Below are 17,138 nucleotides of genomic sequence, written 5' to 3'. Positions count from 1 at the left end.
TATTAGGTTATCACAATATTAGAGATGCACCACCCAAGAGTCAGAAAGGCACACGAGCAGCGTACAGATGCAGAGTAGAATTGCAAATTCAGATCCCTCTCACTTTGAAATCCGTGATGCTAAAATGTTTGAAGGAGGAATCACCGAATAAGGAAAGCTAACTTTATATGTATAGCTACACATTTCCATGAATGCATATTCATGCTATATATAAATACAAAGATACATGCATTCATAAAATGTCTGTAAGATAAGGTATAAACTAAAGACATTGTGAGATTAAAATGAGACTTGGTAGGAAAGTCAGATGAATCCCAAATAAGGAATAAGACAAATAATAAAAGCGATTAACTAGACAGCTAAACAAAAACTAGAAAAGATTATTTTTACAACATCAGCAGTCTGAAATAAAGGGAGCTCCAGCGATGTGGATGAGAGAGATTAAGAGAATGAGAGTGGAGGATTTCTCACAAGATTACCTCTGAGAGACAGAAGTGTAGTTTCCAGAATCAGCAGGGTAGTAGAGGTGCTCAAGGTGGGTGTGGAGGGAGGGCTGTGGGATGAAAAGGGAAAGAATACAGAGATCCTAAAATGCCACAAAACAAGTCACTGAAACTGGCTCCACACATGCTCCAGAGGATCTTGACCACTGGGTAAAACCATGGAAGTCTGCTTGAGCTGTGTTTACTGGAATATTCTGAACATTATGACCTTTCTAAGTGAATGTCAGGTGTCAGTGGCATTTCTTCCAGCTGAGGACCGCATCTGGATTTGATCATTACCATTCTGGGGCAGTGAGCACTACCTGGTGTTTGCTACTTATTACCCTTTCGTTGGGATTCCAAAATACCATGGGGGAAATTTTCTTCAGCTCTACATGTAGCACGTCAAGACGTAGGGATCTGTCTATTCATCTGTCTATTCACTAAGAATCTGACAAGAAGCTTTTCATAAAACCCAAATGGAAGGCCTACAGTATTGTGGTGGCAGGGAATGCATTCACAGAGTGTACTTTCCTGGTTTGTTTAAAGAAAATGAAACTGTCTGCCTCCAGGGAGCCTGAGATTGTGGTGGTGATTGTGGCTTCCGAGAACAATGATCAGGGCGCCACAGTTACCATGATGCAGGAATCAGCAAGCCTGAGAAGAAAGCACTACCTTTCTATGAGGGAAAGAAAAAAAGAAAAAAAAAAACAAAAACCGATCCTGGCAATGAAGGTTGTTAACACTGGAACCAGATCTTAAATGATATGATATAAGCTGTTCCAGTGGAGGTCTTTATAAACAAAACAGAGTTTAATATACCCAGGAGACTAAAGGTGTGGCTCTGCATACGATAAACTATAAATTAGTTGACCATTGCAGGCTTTTTCCATGGCCAATTTATATTTAATTACTGATAACATAAAAACCCAAATTAATGGATATGATGAGCCACTTTTGCTCATTGCATTGATCTTGCTTATGGCTCCCAGTTGCCTAAAATTTACAGTTATATTTCCTCAGCCTGGACTCACATCCTAACTCATTTTTCCCAAGGCCTGGCTATACCTATTCACTCTATACTAACATTACTAGGGACCTACAATTCGGTCCTCATATTTGTATATTCATATGTTGAGTCTTGGTGGCATTAGCTATTCACTGACTACTTCACAGTATTTTTTTTAAGATTTATTTATTCAAAAGCGAGAGAAAGAGTGAGAGAGCAGGGGGGAGGGGCAGATGGAGAGGGAGAAGAGCAGATTCCTCACTGAGCGGGATGTGCCCTACGTGGGGCTGGATACCAGGACCCCGAGATCATGACCTGAGCCAAAACCAAGAGTCTGATCCTTAACCAACTGAGCCACCCAGGCGCCTCGCGACTTCACAATATCGTCTCATCTTCCATTCTCTTCTCTTTATACTTCAGGTCCCAAATTCCAGGTTACTTCCTTAAAATAATTTCTAATTCCCCACTGTTTGTAGGTTTGTATAACCCTTCTCATTTACATCATTTATTTTTATTGTGTATTGTAGATAGCCTCACACCACTCTTGATAATGAATTACACAAAGGCAAAGACTACATTTTGCTCCCCATCAATCATTCTATAATAGCCACAATGCATATACAAAAGCATATAACATCATAAGTATTTTGAAATTAGGAACTAATTATATATGTGCATTCAATACACTTTACTGCAAAATCTTTTCCAACCTACCTCTGCATGGTCCACGTCAGTTGGCTGGTGAGTCATGGATTCCACCATGTAAGTGTCCCTTGACTCTTAATTTTCTAATCTCATTGTCTAAGCCAAGACTCCCATAATTTTTACCTACATTTTTGAAAGAGTCTCCTAACTAGTTTCCATGGCTTCAGGGCATCGCCTTTTCAACATATCTCATACGAGGTAACCACAGGTATTTTTAGTGATTTAGGTATATCACGTTCTTGCTCAACAACAAACAGCAGCAGCAGCAGATGACAACCTTGATGTGCTCTCAGGAGATATTCACCCAAGATATGAAGAATGTTAGTGGTTGGGGACACAATGAACTGAAAGTGGAAACCAGTACTGCTGATAATCAGTGAGAATAAGGATGGGCCTCCTGATGACCAGACTGCAACATGCCCATGAGAGGACAAACATCGCTCAAACAGGACACAGACAAGACCGCAAACATGACTAAACATTCCCCTCCTCTGACCAGTAGTAGGGATTACTGCTTCTTTTCCATTACAACTCTAACCCAGCTTCCATCTTCCCACCTCAGGGATACCAAGTCACGAACTTGCCCCTGCTACTTACAGCATCCAGTTCAGAAGTGACTCTGGTTACCTTGATTCCTCCCTAAACTCACCAGGCACAAAGTCCAAGTCCCATAAAAAGTCCATCCTTAACTCCCTTCAGGGTCACCCCCAAGTTTGCTGAGGCAGCACAGATAATAGATCTGCCCTCGTTGGGCTCTGGGAGTGCCCCTAGGGGACACACTAAGAACTTTGCAATTATAGATTATAACCCCCCTCCCCCATCCCAGTAACTTCTCTTTCCCAGAATGAAGATCACCGTCAATGATGAGAGGCAGATAATACTGATGAGAAAATGTTACTCATGGGTCTTGTTTGGAGGAAAAAGGGTTGTAGGTCAGTAAATCTACGGAAATAGTAAGCAAGGTGTTTAAGACACTGCTTCCTCTATCTAAAAATCACCTTCCTATCCTCTTAATAGATTCTCACACCAAAAATATACCTTCCTCCAAACACATCATGCACTTCCTTGTTATGTGTTACTGCTATGCCCATTCTTTAATTTACCAATTCCATTAGCCATTCTCTACGTGATAAATCTCTATGAGCTTAAAGCCCAGACCAACTGTCATTTCTTCTGGGAAACTGTCACCAGTTCCAACATTCAGAATTAATCACCTCTTCTAGGCTCCCATAAGTCTTGAACTTGTATTAAACTTGATTGCGTACATATTCATCTCCCTCTCTGTATCATGAGCCCTTTGGGTTTTATGAGTCTATTTTTTTTTCATGCCCAACCCAGTTTCTTGAAAGCAGAGCAGCTCAAAACACATATAATTGATTCGTTTTAGAGGTGCTGACCCATGTAAACAAATTCTCAAGAAACTTCTTAATAATCCAGGATCCTAAGTTAACATTACAACCTAGCAGTCACATCTGGTTTAAAAACCAGGGGTGGTAACTTCTCAAGCCATTTTTAAAGGGCAAGTTTCCTGAGGAGGCCAAATTATAGATCCAAATATTACCACTGAGCACCAAATTACAAAGGAGATGGAATTTTCTAGAACAGTTCCAAGAAGTTGTGTGGTATTCTAATGCACAGTAGTCTCCCATTCAGGAATATTGCTACAGAAATAACTGCTATAGTCAGCAAGAACCAGAGTATCTGTTTTCTTAAGAAAATTAGTTATAATGTTTTTACTTTTTGGTCCCCCACCACTTTTAAAGTCTGAATACATTAGGTTGTTGAACAACACAGATCTTCCCCTTTTTTTCATCAAAAACTGTCAAATATCATCAATCCTATGTGGTCCAAAAAAAAAAAAAAAAAAGTTGTATCTCCTACCTCCAAACTGTGCTGTGATGGGTGAATGGATTTGGTTGTACCTTCCTTTAGTTTCATTCTACTCTGTATGACATGCTGCCATCATGAAGATTGGACTTGGTTGTCCATCTCGTTAACAACAGATATACACATCACTGCTTAAGGAGAATTCTTCCTGCAAATGGCAAATCCTAACCATTGGCTATTTATTTCTACTGGTTTCAAACTGAGAGCAATGTTTTCTTGGCCTTGGCCTTGGCCTTCACTGCATTACGACTAAAATCCCAAGACTGACGAAAGTACGGTCATCCTTAGAGATTTATCGTACAGCTTCTGATCTATGGATATATCATTAAAGCTTAGAAGTGGGATCCAACTATGGTGCACGATGCACTTTGTTGCTGTGAATCTCTCTCAATCACTGCAAGCATAAAATAGTCTTCTTCTAAAATATCACATCAGGGTTTTTCTGATTAACAATCATTTCACAAGTATGGTGATCTCACAGCATGAAAACTGAGAACAGAGTTGAAGGCAGTTCTCATGGTACTAATTGAACATGGCTGATATCATCAATATTTTAAAAATCTTTTTTTCTAATAATATTTTTAACATTAAAGAGTAAAATTTAACTGTTGTAGGTTTTATTTCCAAATTTTACCACCTGGGAAATACTACTACCTTGGAAATCAATTACCATCTAAGGAAATTGATTACAGTTTGGTATCCTAACACTTATTGATTTTTTTTCCTCCTAGAAATATTTGGCTCAGGCATTTCACTTTATTTTTCCATTAGTTATAGCCACAAGTTGAAGGTGACAACATAGTTTGCATAAGCAAGTGAGCTGGTTAAATGACCAGGGAGCTCTAAGTCACATGTTGATGGAAAAAATAAGAATATATAATTCAACGATAGAAGGTGTGATTCTTAATTAGTGTGCTACCTACAAGACACATAAGTATTTTTTTAGCCTCAAACATTTAAGGTTTTTGGAAGAGAATGCTAGCTCTTTTAAATACAATTTTTGAAGAATAGTTTTAGATTTATTTAAAACTTGCAAAGAGAGTACAGGGTTCCCACATACTTCACACCCAGTTTTCTCTATTACTAATACATTACATTAGTATTAGACATTGGTCATAAATTATGAATCAATATTGATGCATTGCGGGATCCCTGGGTAGCGCAGCGGTTTAGCGCCTGCCTTTGGCCCAGGGCGCGATCCTGGGGACCTGGGATCGAATCCCACATCAGGCTCCCGGTGCATGGAGCCTGCTTCTCTCTCTGCCTCTCTCTCTCTCTCTCTCTCTCTGTGTGACTATCATAGGTAAATAAAAATTAAAAAAAATATTGATGCATTGCTATTCACTATAGTTTATTCAGATTTCCCTAGTACTTTACTTGATGTCTTCTTCTGTTCATCCAGATATCACATTACATTTGCTCATTGTGATCATGCCTCCTTAGGCTTTCCTTCACTGTGACAGTTTCTAGGACTTTACTTGTTTTTTTTTTTTTTCTTTTTAGATTTAACTTACTTTAATTTAAAAAATTTTCAACTTTGAGTATGGTCAGCACACGATGCTATATTAGTGTCAGGGGCACAAATAGTGATTCAACTTCTCTATACATCATGCTATGCTATGTAGCTACCATCTGTCATCATGCAATGCTAGAATTTTCCTTACTTTTGATGACCTTGACAGTTTTGAGAAATACTGGTGGGATATTTTGTAGAATGTCCCTCGATTGGGATTTGTCTGTTGTGGTTCTGATGATTAGGCTGCTGTATGTGGGGAATAAGACCACAAAGATACGTGCCATTCACATCATGACATATCAAGGGTATGTACCATTAACTCAACTTATCCTTGTTGAGTTAACCTTGATCTCCTGACTGAAGTATAGTTTGTCATATCTCTCATATTAAAGTTACTCTTTTATCTCTTTCTATATTGCACTCTTTAGAAAAAAGTCACTATGTGAAGCCTACACTTAAAGGGTAGGAAGTAGGTGAGGGGGTCTCCTTGAGTGCAGAGTATCCACATACATTACTTAGAATTCTCCTGCATAGGAGATTTACTTTCTCTCATTTATTTATTTTTCCCATATAATTAAATAATTGGTCTAGACTCATGGCTATTTACTTTTGCATTGTCTGTAATCCAACACTGATTTATTTATTTTCTTACTAAAATTGTTCCAGCCTTGGTCATTGGAAGCTCTTTCCACTAGCTCCTATGTCCCTTTGACATATCCCCATTCAGTTATTTTTTAAGCAGTTCATTTTTTGGCACGTCATTTTTAGGACCCAGCTCATCTCATAGATTCTCTGACTTAGCCCTAGAATCAGCCATTTCTCAAATTCCCCAGTTTTTTTTTTTGTTGAGAAAGGTGTTGGAAACAAAGATGTGGGCCCCATGTATGTTCTTTGTTCTTGGGATATAGTTGCTGTTAGGCCCTTTTAGCTGGAAGAGCCAGGAAATATAAGCACTTATACTATCTTATGTGCTTTGCAAATCTGTAAGTATTTCTGTATGTATTTATCTGTATTTCTATTAAGCTAAATATATTTATACTGATATCTCTAACTCTAACTCATTAACACATGGCTCATTTTAGCTTCCTTCCCTTGTTCATCTGTAACTTCCACTCTAGCATGAGAAAATTGACTCCCACCATTCAACTTCCATTTAGTTAATGGTTTACTTCCAGAATAAATGTATAATGTTTCAAAAATGCTAACTGATATCTCCATGGGAAACAACTTTACCAAATTAAGTTCCTTGCTTATACACATTTTCTTTAGTTTTTGTTTTAGTCTCCATTCATTTTCAAAGCTACTTACTATCTTTTCCCCTAACCTCTTCTGAGAAGTTATTTGATACATTTGTAACATAATTCCATATTTTTGTCACAGTAACTTTCATCCTGGAATTTCCTGACATGCTAAGTGGCATTTTAAATATTATATATTAAGGTTCATTTTTTTTTTTTTGCTGCACAAATGCCTAGTTTCATGTGCCCAGTGGAATGTTACCCTACAAAATAGTTTCACTACCTTAAAAAGTCTCCTATATTCAACTATCCCTCTTCCCTAGAGCCCTGGCAACCTCTGATATGTTTATTGTTTCTATACTTTCATCTCTCCCAGAATGTCACATAAATGAAATCATATAGTATACAGTATACATTACATCCTGTAAAGCTATATTATATATAGTGTGTATTTTAAGTCCTTTCTTTCTGATTTCTTTAGTTTAGCAACATGCTTTTAGGATTCATCCATGTTTTTGAATAGCTTGGTAGCTCATTTATTTTTTATTACTAAAATGTATTCTATTACATGGATATATCCCAGTTTGTTTATTCATTTACTTACTGAAAACCATTTTGGTTTTGGTTTGGTTTTCTGAAAACCATTTTGAGTAAAACTGCTATAAACATTTGTGCATAGGATTTTGTTTGAGCATAAGTTTTCAGACCATTAAGTAGAAACTTAAGAGGATAATTTCTGGATCATAATTATGTTTCATCATGTAAGAAACTGCCAAACTCTTTTCCAAAGTGACTGTCCCATTTTTGCATTTTACCAGAAATGGGAGTTGCACCAGGAATGAGAGTTCTTTTTGTTCTACATCTTTGCCAGGAATTATTATTGTCAAGTTTGTGATTTAAGCCATTCCAATAGGTACATTATGGCATTTCATTGTTCTGCTGATGTGATTTTCTCTAATGACAAATGATATTGAACATTTTTTTCACATGATTGGTATCTGTATATCATCTTTGGTGAAGTATCTGTTCAGATATCTTACTCACATATTAAACTGGATTGTGTGTTTTCTTATTGTTGGGTTTAAGAGATCTTTATATATTTCAGTTACTGTTCCAGGTCTACATTTTGCTAATATTTTCTCCTAGGCTGTGACTTATCTTCTGATTCTCATAACAGTGTCTTACGTGGATGTGAATGTTTAAATCTAATAAAGTCTCAATTATCAATTCCTTATTTAATGATTAGTGATTTTTTTGTATCTAACAACCACTGCCATATCCAAAGTCATCAGATTTTTATCTTAGTTTTTTCTAAACCATTTAGTTTTTAAATTTACATATGTGATCCAGTTAATTTTTGCAGAATATGCAAGAGCCATGTCGAAGTTCTTCTTTCCTTTTTTTTCTTTTCTTTTTTCTTTTCTTTTCTTTTCTTTCTTTTCCTTTTTATTTTTCTTCTTCTTCTTCTTCTTCTTCTTCTTCTTCTTCTTTCATCTTCATCTTCTTCTTTCTTCTTCTTTCTTTTTCTTCTTCTTCTTTTCTTCTTCTTCTTCTTCTTCTTCTTCTTCTTCTTCTTCTTCTTCTTCTTCTTCTTTCTTTCTTCTTCTTCCTCTTCCTCTTCTTCTTCCTCTTCTTTTTTGCATGTGGACCTCCAGTAGTTCCACCACTATTTGAAAATAACTATCCTTTCTCTATTGAATTGCCTTTGCTGCCTCTGTCAAAAATCATTTGAATACATTTGCTTGGGTCTATTTGTTGAATTCCATCAATTAAGTGTGTATTGATTCAACAGTACCACTCTGTCTTGATTATTGTAGTTTTATAGTATGTCTTGAAATTGAGTACTATAAGTCCTTCAACTTTGTTCTTCTTTTCCAGCGTTGTGCTTGCTATCTCAGGTTCTTTGCCTTTCCATATACATTTCAGAATTAGTTTGTTTATACCTACAAAATAGGTTGCAGGGATTTTGTTTGAGGCTTCACTCATTCTATGAATCAAGATGGGAAGAGTTGACATTTTACCAATACTAAGACTTACAATCCATGAACATGGAATATTTATCCCTTTATAGAGATCATCTATGATCACTTCATCAGTGTTTTTAGTTTTATCCAAGCATGCCATCTATAAATTTCGATATATTTATACTTAAGTATTTCAATTTTGGCATTATTCTAAATGTTTTTTTTTTATTTCAAATTTCATTTGTTGAACACCTGTGTACAGGGAAGTAATGGACTTTTATATAGTGTCCTTTATCCTGCAACTTTGTTATACTCACTTATTAATTCAAGGACTATTTACATGAATTCATTGGAGTTTTCTACATACACAATTTTTTTCCTTGGTGAATAAAAGCAGTTTTATTTCTGCACTTCAAACTTGTTTGTTTTCCTTTCAAATCAATATTGATTTTCAGCCCATGGATTTCAGTATGATATTGAATAGAGTATTTCCTCAACTGGATAGAAACATCTCCAAAACCTACAGGTTATATCATAATTTCCAATTACTGAATACTCTCCTCATAAAATCAGCAACAAAGCATATATGTGCTCTCACCACTGCCATTCACTATTGTACCAGCAGCTCTGGCCAGCAAATTAAAAGGCCAAGACAACAACAACAACAACAACAACAAAGCATAGCATGCAAAGCATGTGGGTAGGAAACTAATTAATTAATTAATTCTATGTAGTAGATCATTTGATAGCTTATGTAGACTATCCTAAGGAATTTACAAAATTTTCCAGTATTAAGTGAGTTCAGAAAGTTCACAAGAAACAATATAGACTGAAAAAAATCAACTACATTTCTATATCATAGCAACAAATATATAAAAACCCAAATTAAAAACATACTACACTTACAGTAGTTCAAAACTAAAATGCTTAGGTGTAAATCTAATAAAATATGTACAGGACTTTTATGCTGCTGACAACAAAATACTGATGGACAAAGAACAAATAAAATCCAAATAAATGAGAAACATTTCATTTTCATGGTTTGAAAGTCTGAGCATAGCCAGTTCTACCCCAATTAATATGCATGTTTGATGCACTGCCGATCAAATCTCCATAAGATTTTTTGCAAATATAAATGAGATTATTCTGAAGTTGTATGGAAAGGCAAAGTAACTAAAACAGCTAAAGTAATTCTGAAGAAAAAGAATAAAGAGGGAGAAATTATTCTGCTTGAATTCAAGATTTATTATAGAGCTATAATTACCTAAACTATGTGCCATTTGTAGAGGGATAGACATATAGACCAATAGAACAGAAGAGAGAATCCAGAAATAGATTCGTACAAATATGTTCAATAAATTTTTCACAATGGATCAAGGGCAATTCATCAGAGGAAATGCATAGCCTTTCCAATAAGTGGTGCTGGAAAAACTGAGCTTCTATAAACAAACAAACAAAAAAGTGGACCTCACATCTTATATAAAGCCTAACTTCACAGTTCATACCAAATTAACCTAAAATGTATTATGGATTTAAATGTAAAATATAAAACTATAAAACTTTAGGAAGGTAACATAAAAGGGAATTTTCAGGCCTTAACGCATGATGAAAGGTTCTTAGACATGCCATCAAAACTCAATCCATAAAAGAAATAAATATCAATTAATTAGACTTCATCATAATTGTGAGAAATCCTGTTATGTGAATTAAAAGATGAACTGGGAAGAAAATAGTTGTTAACCACATAGCTGGCAAAGGACTCATATCTAAAATATGTAAAGAACTCCTCATATCCAACAGTTAGAAAGAAAACAACAAAAACCATTCAATTAGAAAACAGAGGGCAGCCCTGGCGGCCCAGTGGTTTAGTGCCGCCTTCAGCCTGGGGTGCGATCCTGGAGACCTGGGATCGAGTCCCATGTCAGGTTCCCTGCATGGAGCCTGCTACTCCCTCTGCCTGTGTCTCTGCCTCTCTCTCTCTCTCTCTCTCTCTGTCTGTCATGAATAAATAAATAAAATATATATATTTTTAAAAAGGAAACAGATAATTAACAAAATGACAAATAATTATATTAACATATGTTTAACATCACTAATCATTAGGGAAAAGAGATATTTACCACATACCTATTAAAACAGAATGTATATATTTTGGTGACAATACACAATTTTCACCAAATACTGATGACAATACAGAAAAACTGGGTCTATATTTATTCATTGCTGTTAAGAATGAAAATACAATTACAATAAACTCTGTGGTTGCTTTCCTGGACTTTTATCTAAAAAATCAGAAGTTTGTGCCTATAAAAAAGCCTGTATTCTTTTTTTCAAAAATGACCTTTTTTTTTTTTTTTTTTTTTTGCTAACAACCAAAACTAGTAACGACTCAATGACTCTCAGTAGGCAAATGATTAGACTGTGGTGCATCCATATCATGGACTATTACTTAGCAAGAAAAAATAAATGAGCTATTGATACACACTACAATGTGGATGGATCTCAGGGACATTATGCTCAACGAAAAAGGCCAATCTCAAAGGGTCATATTATCTATGATTTTATTTCCATAATACCCTCGAAATTTCCAAAAAGACTATGGAGATGCAAAGCATATCAGTGTTTGCTAGGGGTTAGGAATAAACAGAGGTGGAAGAATGTGTGTAACTATTAAGGGGTAATGTAAGGAAGGTCTCTGTGGTGATGGAATAATCCCACGTGTTAGTTAAGATGATTGCAGTCAATATATACATTTGATAAAATGATGCAGAACTATGCACACATATCAATGCCAATAATCTTATTTTTGATCTTGCACTATAATTATTTAAGATTCATTGGATATGGAGAGAATGGTTGAGGAGTACGTGGGATCGTTCTATACTACCTTCACAACTTTTGTATGTAATAATTTTAAAATGAAAGGTTAAGTAGTTTTAAAATATTTTCATGACATAAACTTTATAAAAGTATTAATTCATTAATTCAACAATATTAAATGTCTCATCTTCCAGTACTATTTTAAGTGATAGAAATTCACCAGTGAATAAAGCAAAGTTTCCATTCCCATGGGACTTCCATTGTAGTTGGGCAGGTACATAAAATAAGAAATTCAATCTGCACATGATGTGTCAGGTGGTGACAACAGGGCAAAGGACGATGAATGATGAGGAATGGGAGTGGAGCTTCTATCCATTGCAATCAGGGAAAGCCTCTGATGCAGTGCCAGGACCTGAAGTAAGCAAGGGCATGAGTCAGGAGCCTCTCTGGAGACAGTGTTCTAGGCAGAAAGGACATCAAAACCCTGAAATAAGAGAGAGATTGTCACTTTCAGAGAAAAGCAAGGAGCATATATGACTGGGCTATGAGCAGGAAGAGATTGGGAGAAACAGGAATCAGAGTAATGAGTAGCCAGATTGTGTATAGCTGGTAAGAACTTTGGATTTTACACTAACCTGGTAACCCCTTGAAAGATTTTGAGAAAAGTGCAATAAAGATTAAGATGAAAGAAATTAAGACAATCAAAATTTAACATTAAAGAGTATTACAATGGTTTTATTTATTAGATTGTAGAAAGGCTTGGAAGAATGGCATAACCCAAGAAAAAACCTGCCACTCACAAATATAACCCTTTTTTTTGTGATGAAAATGCAGAAATAATATATTTTAGACATTTCAAAACACCAGTATTATTAAAGTTGTTTATCTCTTGTCAAATGTCAAGATATATCTACATTTAAGATATTTGGTAGAAAGTTCCTTCACAAAGATATTATGGTGCATAAATAGTTCCAATCTCTACAGATTCATCTACTCACATAAGAACATGCTCCATGAATATAATATCTATCCCTCTTGCACTTTAATTATTTTATTTATTCATTCATTATGTATATATGGGACACATTTTATTCTGTAAAAATTTATATTTGATAAATACAGATGAATAAGATGAAATTTCAGAGGGTACCTGTTTGGCTCAGTCGGTTAAGTGTCTGCCTTCGGCTCAGGTCATGATCTCAGGGCCCTGGGATCAAGCCCCACATCAGGTTCCCTGTTCAACAGGGAACCTGCTTCTGCCTTTGCCCTTTGCTGTTACCCCCTGCTCCTGCTCTTTCTCTCTCTCAAATATATAAATAAAATATTTTTTAAAAAAACATAAGATTTCAGTCCTCTATCACTTCACTATGTTGTATAGGTAACTGATATATAAAGTATCACAATGCAAGCATGTGGGAGAAAACTCTATAACAGAAATAGCTGTAAGTTATGGCAAAAGAAAAAAATATCCTTCATGAGTTCAGATATGGCACTTGATAGATGCTGAAGGTTAAGTAGGTATGTTCCCAGGAGCTAAAGGAGAATATTCTAGGTGCACACCTAAATAACTCAGTACCCAGGCAAAAAAGTGTGAAATATGATCAGTGGTTATAGGATTGGATTCTTAATTTGTATGGTACTTAGTTATGCAAATAAGAGCTCTGAACTATAGCTCCAGGTTACACCTTTCATGGGCATTTTAACCTCAATATGTCCATATTCTTGGAACTAAAGGTGACTGAGTATGGCTTGGTGTCAGGACATTGAAAAAGAATTTCCAAATAAGGCTTCAGAGATGGACAGAAAATTGAACATTGCATCATAAAAAGCAAGGACTTCATTTTGTAAGAGAAGGGGAATCGAGATAATTTTAGTAAAAATTATCATGATCATATTTACCTCAGAAGCTCTGTTCTAGGAGCAGAATGGAATACCGTTTGGAGAGACATGAAGCCTAACACCAGCAAAACCACTTTGCAATCTATTTCAATACTCTTGTCTGGAGGGATCCCTGGGTGGCGCAGCGGTTTGGCGCCTGCCTTTGGCCCAGGGCGCGATCCTGGAGACCCGGGATCGAATCCCACATCAGGCTCCCGGTGCATGGAGCCTGCTTCTCCCTCTGCCTATGTCTCTGCCTCTCTCTCTTTCTCTCTCTGTGACTATCATAAATAAATAAAAATTTAAAAATAAATAAATAAATAAATAAATACTCTTGTCTGGAAATGGTCACTTCTGGAGCCAAAGGATTATTTAGAGAAGGAAGGGGTACTTGGGTAATGAATAAAGAACACAACTTGATAGGAATTGAGAGGAGAGAAGTAGAAGATTCAGAACTGCATAGATATAGCAGGAGGGTGAGGGGATAGAAGCGTCTAGGCAGCTGCAAGGGTGTGAGTAAAGATGGTAGAGATGATGTTATCACTGACGAAGGCAAGAAAAGAAAATTGGGGGGGCGGGGAGAGGCAGTGATTGTGGGAAAAGCCCAGTGCAAACTTAGTTTGAGCACATCAAGTATGAAGTACACATATGTGAGATTGGGACTAGAAATACAGAAATTAAAAAGATCACCTTTGTGTAACAAAATAAATATTAGCAGGTGCCAACACCACTTTTTTCAACAACTGGCAATCTTTAGGATCCTGGGTTAGGTTACGGTTGTAACAGAGTTCAATCTGGCAAAGTTAGTTCTTTTTTTTTTTTTCTGTTTTGCCAAATGGGACCTCATGGGGGTACACCCTAGAAATAGCCTTTGGTATTGCCTAGAAAAGAAAAGAGGAGATGGAAAAAGAAAAGAAGGACAGGAAAAGGGAGGAGAGGGAGGAGAAGGACGAGGTGGAAGAGGAAGAAAGAAGTAGCAACAGCAGTTTACATATAAAGAAATTCTTTATCCATCACAACACTTTGAGGTGCCTTCCCAGTATCAGCCCACATCCCTGGGGAAAAGGAGTTTTGTCCGTTATTTGTCTTTTGAGATATCTTCCTATCATAATTAGATATTGACATCTAGGTGGAGGGTTCCAATCCCTCCTTTTCTCAATAGAGCAGCTGATAACTATGCTGTATCAGAATGATCCTCTATACCAGTGACAGGAACGATGGAATGTGCAAAGCAAAAGTAGCACATATTGTCACTGGTTAGGCCTGTGGAGATTATATGGAAACATCATATGGGGTAGAGCCTGTAGCATTGTTAAATTACGGATTAGCTCTGATCTCATTCTTGAGCTGATATCTAGTCCAGAACAGGTTCCCCAGTTCTAATTACAGACTCCCAATTCATTACAGTTACTCAATTCTTTAATAAATGAACAAACTCATGAATTTCATTTGATTTTAACAATGGAAATGATCTCTAGGTGAGGTTTGATCTATATATCAGAAAGAAGTATGTGTATGTGCTGACAATATGGCTTAAATATGACAATGGGATGAGTGATGATGGCAAGGAGTTAATGGTAATGATCTATCCCAATGGTGAAAACTTAAAGGTTATCATCAGTGACAACACTGAGACTTGCTTCACAAACATGTCATCAGTGCCCTCAGAAGAACATGGTAATATGCTAGGACTTCTCAATGTCATATGGTAAGCAATATACATGTTCCAGCGTAGAAACATTGTCCAAGGTCATTTAGAAATAGTAAGAGCAACAACAATAATAAAAAACAAACATGGACCTGAGAATCTATATTAATTTAAAAATTAGAATACAAGGCCCAAAGATTTTAAACTAACAAAAATCTTAGATTCTGTCCCCCAAGACCTTGTAAAAATGTACCTTTCCTGCCTTCCCTGGCTCAGACTGTTTCTATTCTGAACAAGATTGAGCATAATTGCCTTGTGAAGTGTAAGGATCTGAAAGCCCAATGAAATTCAGAATGAATTTTGTCACTAGAAAAAGTTAAATTCATTAGATAGATGGCAGACAGAGAGCAAGTGATGGCCAACAAGTCATCGGCTATACGCACTTCTTTTCATTGGTAATTGGGTCACTGGAGCTGATTAAAGAATCACTTAGAACAACAGCCAGATGTTATACTAATTGGACATACATTTAAAAATCATGCTATATTATCTTTAATTAAATACAAAGACCTTTCCAATCATTTCACTCACTCTTGACTCTCTCTTCAATAATGGTGAAGTGGATATTCTTTTCCTTGAGGAAGAGAAATCCATGATTTGTTACATTCATTCACCACTAATAAAAACGTTGGAGAGCATTAGCATCTTTCACATGAAACACATCCAGAGAATCAGAATGTCTCTCTGTTGGTGGTCATACCAGCTCTTCCCAGGTTAGCACCCTCCAGTCACCATACACAGGTTCTCAATGTCAAGTTGGATGAAACTGGTCATTTTGCCAGTCTCAAAATCAATCCGAATAGTGAATCAGTCGACAGATGAGGGATCCCTTTTGTGCCCACAAAGAACTTTCTCACCTTTCATGACTTGCACTTAACCTTCTCAGGTGTAATATGATGAACAACAAAGTAGCACTTGGTGTCATAAATCAGATGGAAATCTTCTACAGTCTTGTCAATCCTGATGGCATCCATAAAACTGGCAGGGTAGGTTACATCAGGTCAGACCTTGCCATCAGTCGTCATGAACTGTTGCATGCAGATCTTTTTTCTTCATCTGTCAGGGCATACTCAAGTCTGTTTCTTAGGAGAATGATGAGGAGGAGACATTCTCTCAACTTAGGGGGACTGGCAGATGGATGAAGAGCAAACATGGTCATTTCATCTAACATCTAGTGCTTTGTTGTTGCTACACACTTCAGATGTTTCTGCGGCCCACAAGCCATGGCTATGGTAGGCATGGAAAAAAGCCACATTTGATTGTTTTTTTGATAAAAAGGACAATTTTAGCTCTCTTACACTTTATTCCCTGGGTGACCAAATAGACTTAAAATTCTTTTTTTTTTCTAAGATTTTATTTATTTATTCATGAGAGACAGAGAGAGAGATGCAGAGACACAGGCAGGACAAGCAGGCTCCATGCAGGGGGCCCAATGTGGAACCCGATCCCAGGACTCCAGGATCACGCCCTGGGCCAAAGGCAGGCGCTAAACCACTGAGCCACCCAAGGATCTCCAACTTAAAATTCTTAACAGTTTAATTTTCAACTGCCACTGAAGCTAAAGATAGAATTAAAAAAATACCCTGATGATGCATATGATATTTATTACTACTGTTTTAAATTTAATACAACATAAATGCTAGCAAAATTATTCAAAAGAGAAAATCATTGAAAATATGGTTCACAAAGTCAAAGGAATAGCTAAAACTCAATTTAGCCTCAGAGAGGACAAGACCTTGGATCTCACCCAAGATTCAGGTAGTACAATTAATAATCTCTTAAGGGGTTCAATTTTTAGAAGAATCATATATATATATATGACTGTTGGACTCTTGGCACCTTTCTTGGTCCCTTTCCCCATGCAATGGTGGAAAGACAGTATGTGGGGCTCTTGGATACATTTTGAACTTCTTTTAGCTACACTGAGTCAC

At 36.5% G+C, this 17,138-nt stretch overlaps 1 pseudogene; it reads right to left on the bottom strand.

The window, feature by feature from the left end:
* LOC144296405 (small ribosomal subunit protein eS4, X isoform-like) overlaps nucleotides 1–16,432 on the bottom strand; it is a 31,520-nt pseudogene extending 15,088 nt beyond the window's left edge.
* Nucleotides 16,433–17,138: the final 706 nt, after the last annotated feature.

The sequence above is a fragment of the Canis aureus genome, chromosome 24 (genome assembly GCF_053574225.1).
Source record: "Canis aureus isolate CA01 chromosome 24, VMU_Caureus_v.1.0, whole genome shotgun sequence".
Classification (NCBI taxonomy): domain Eukaryota; kingdom Metazoa; phylum Chordata; class Mammalia; order Carnivora; family Canidae; genus Canis; species Canis aureus.
Note: the sequence above shows the minus strand (reverse complement) of the source record. Positions and strands in the feature narration are given on the sequence as shown.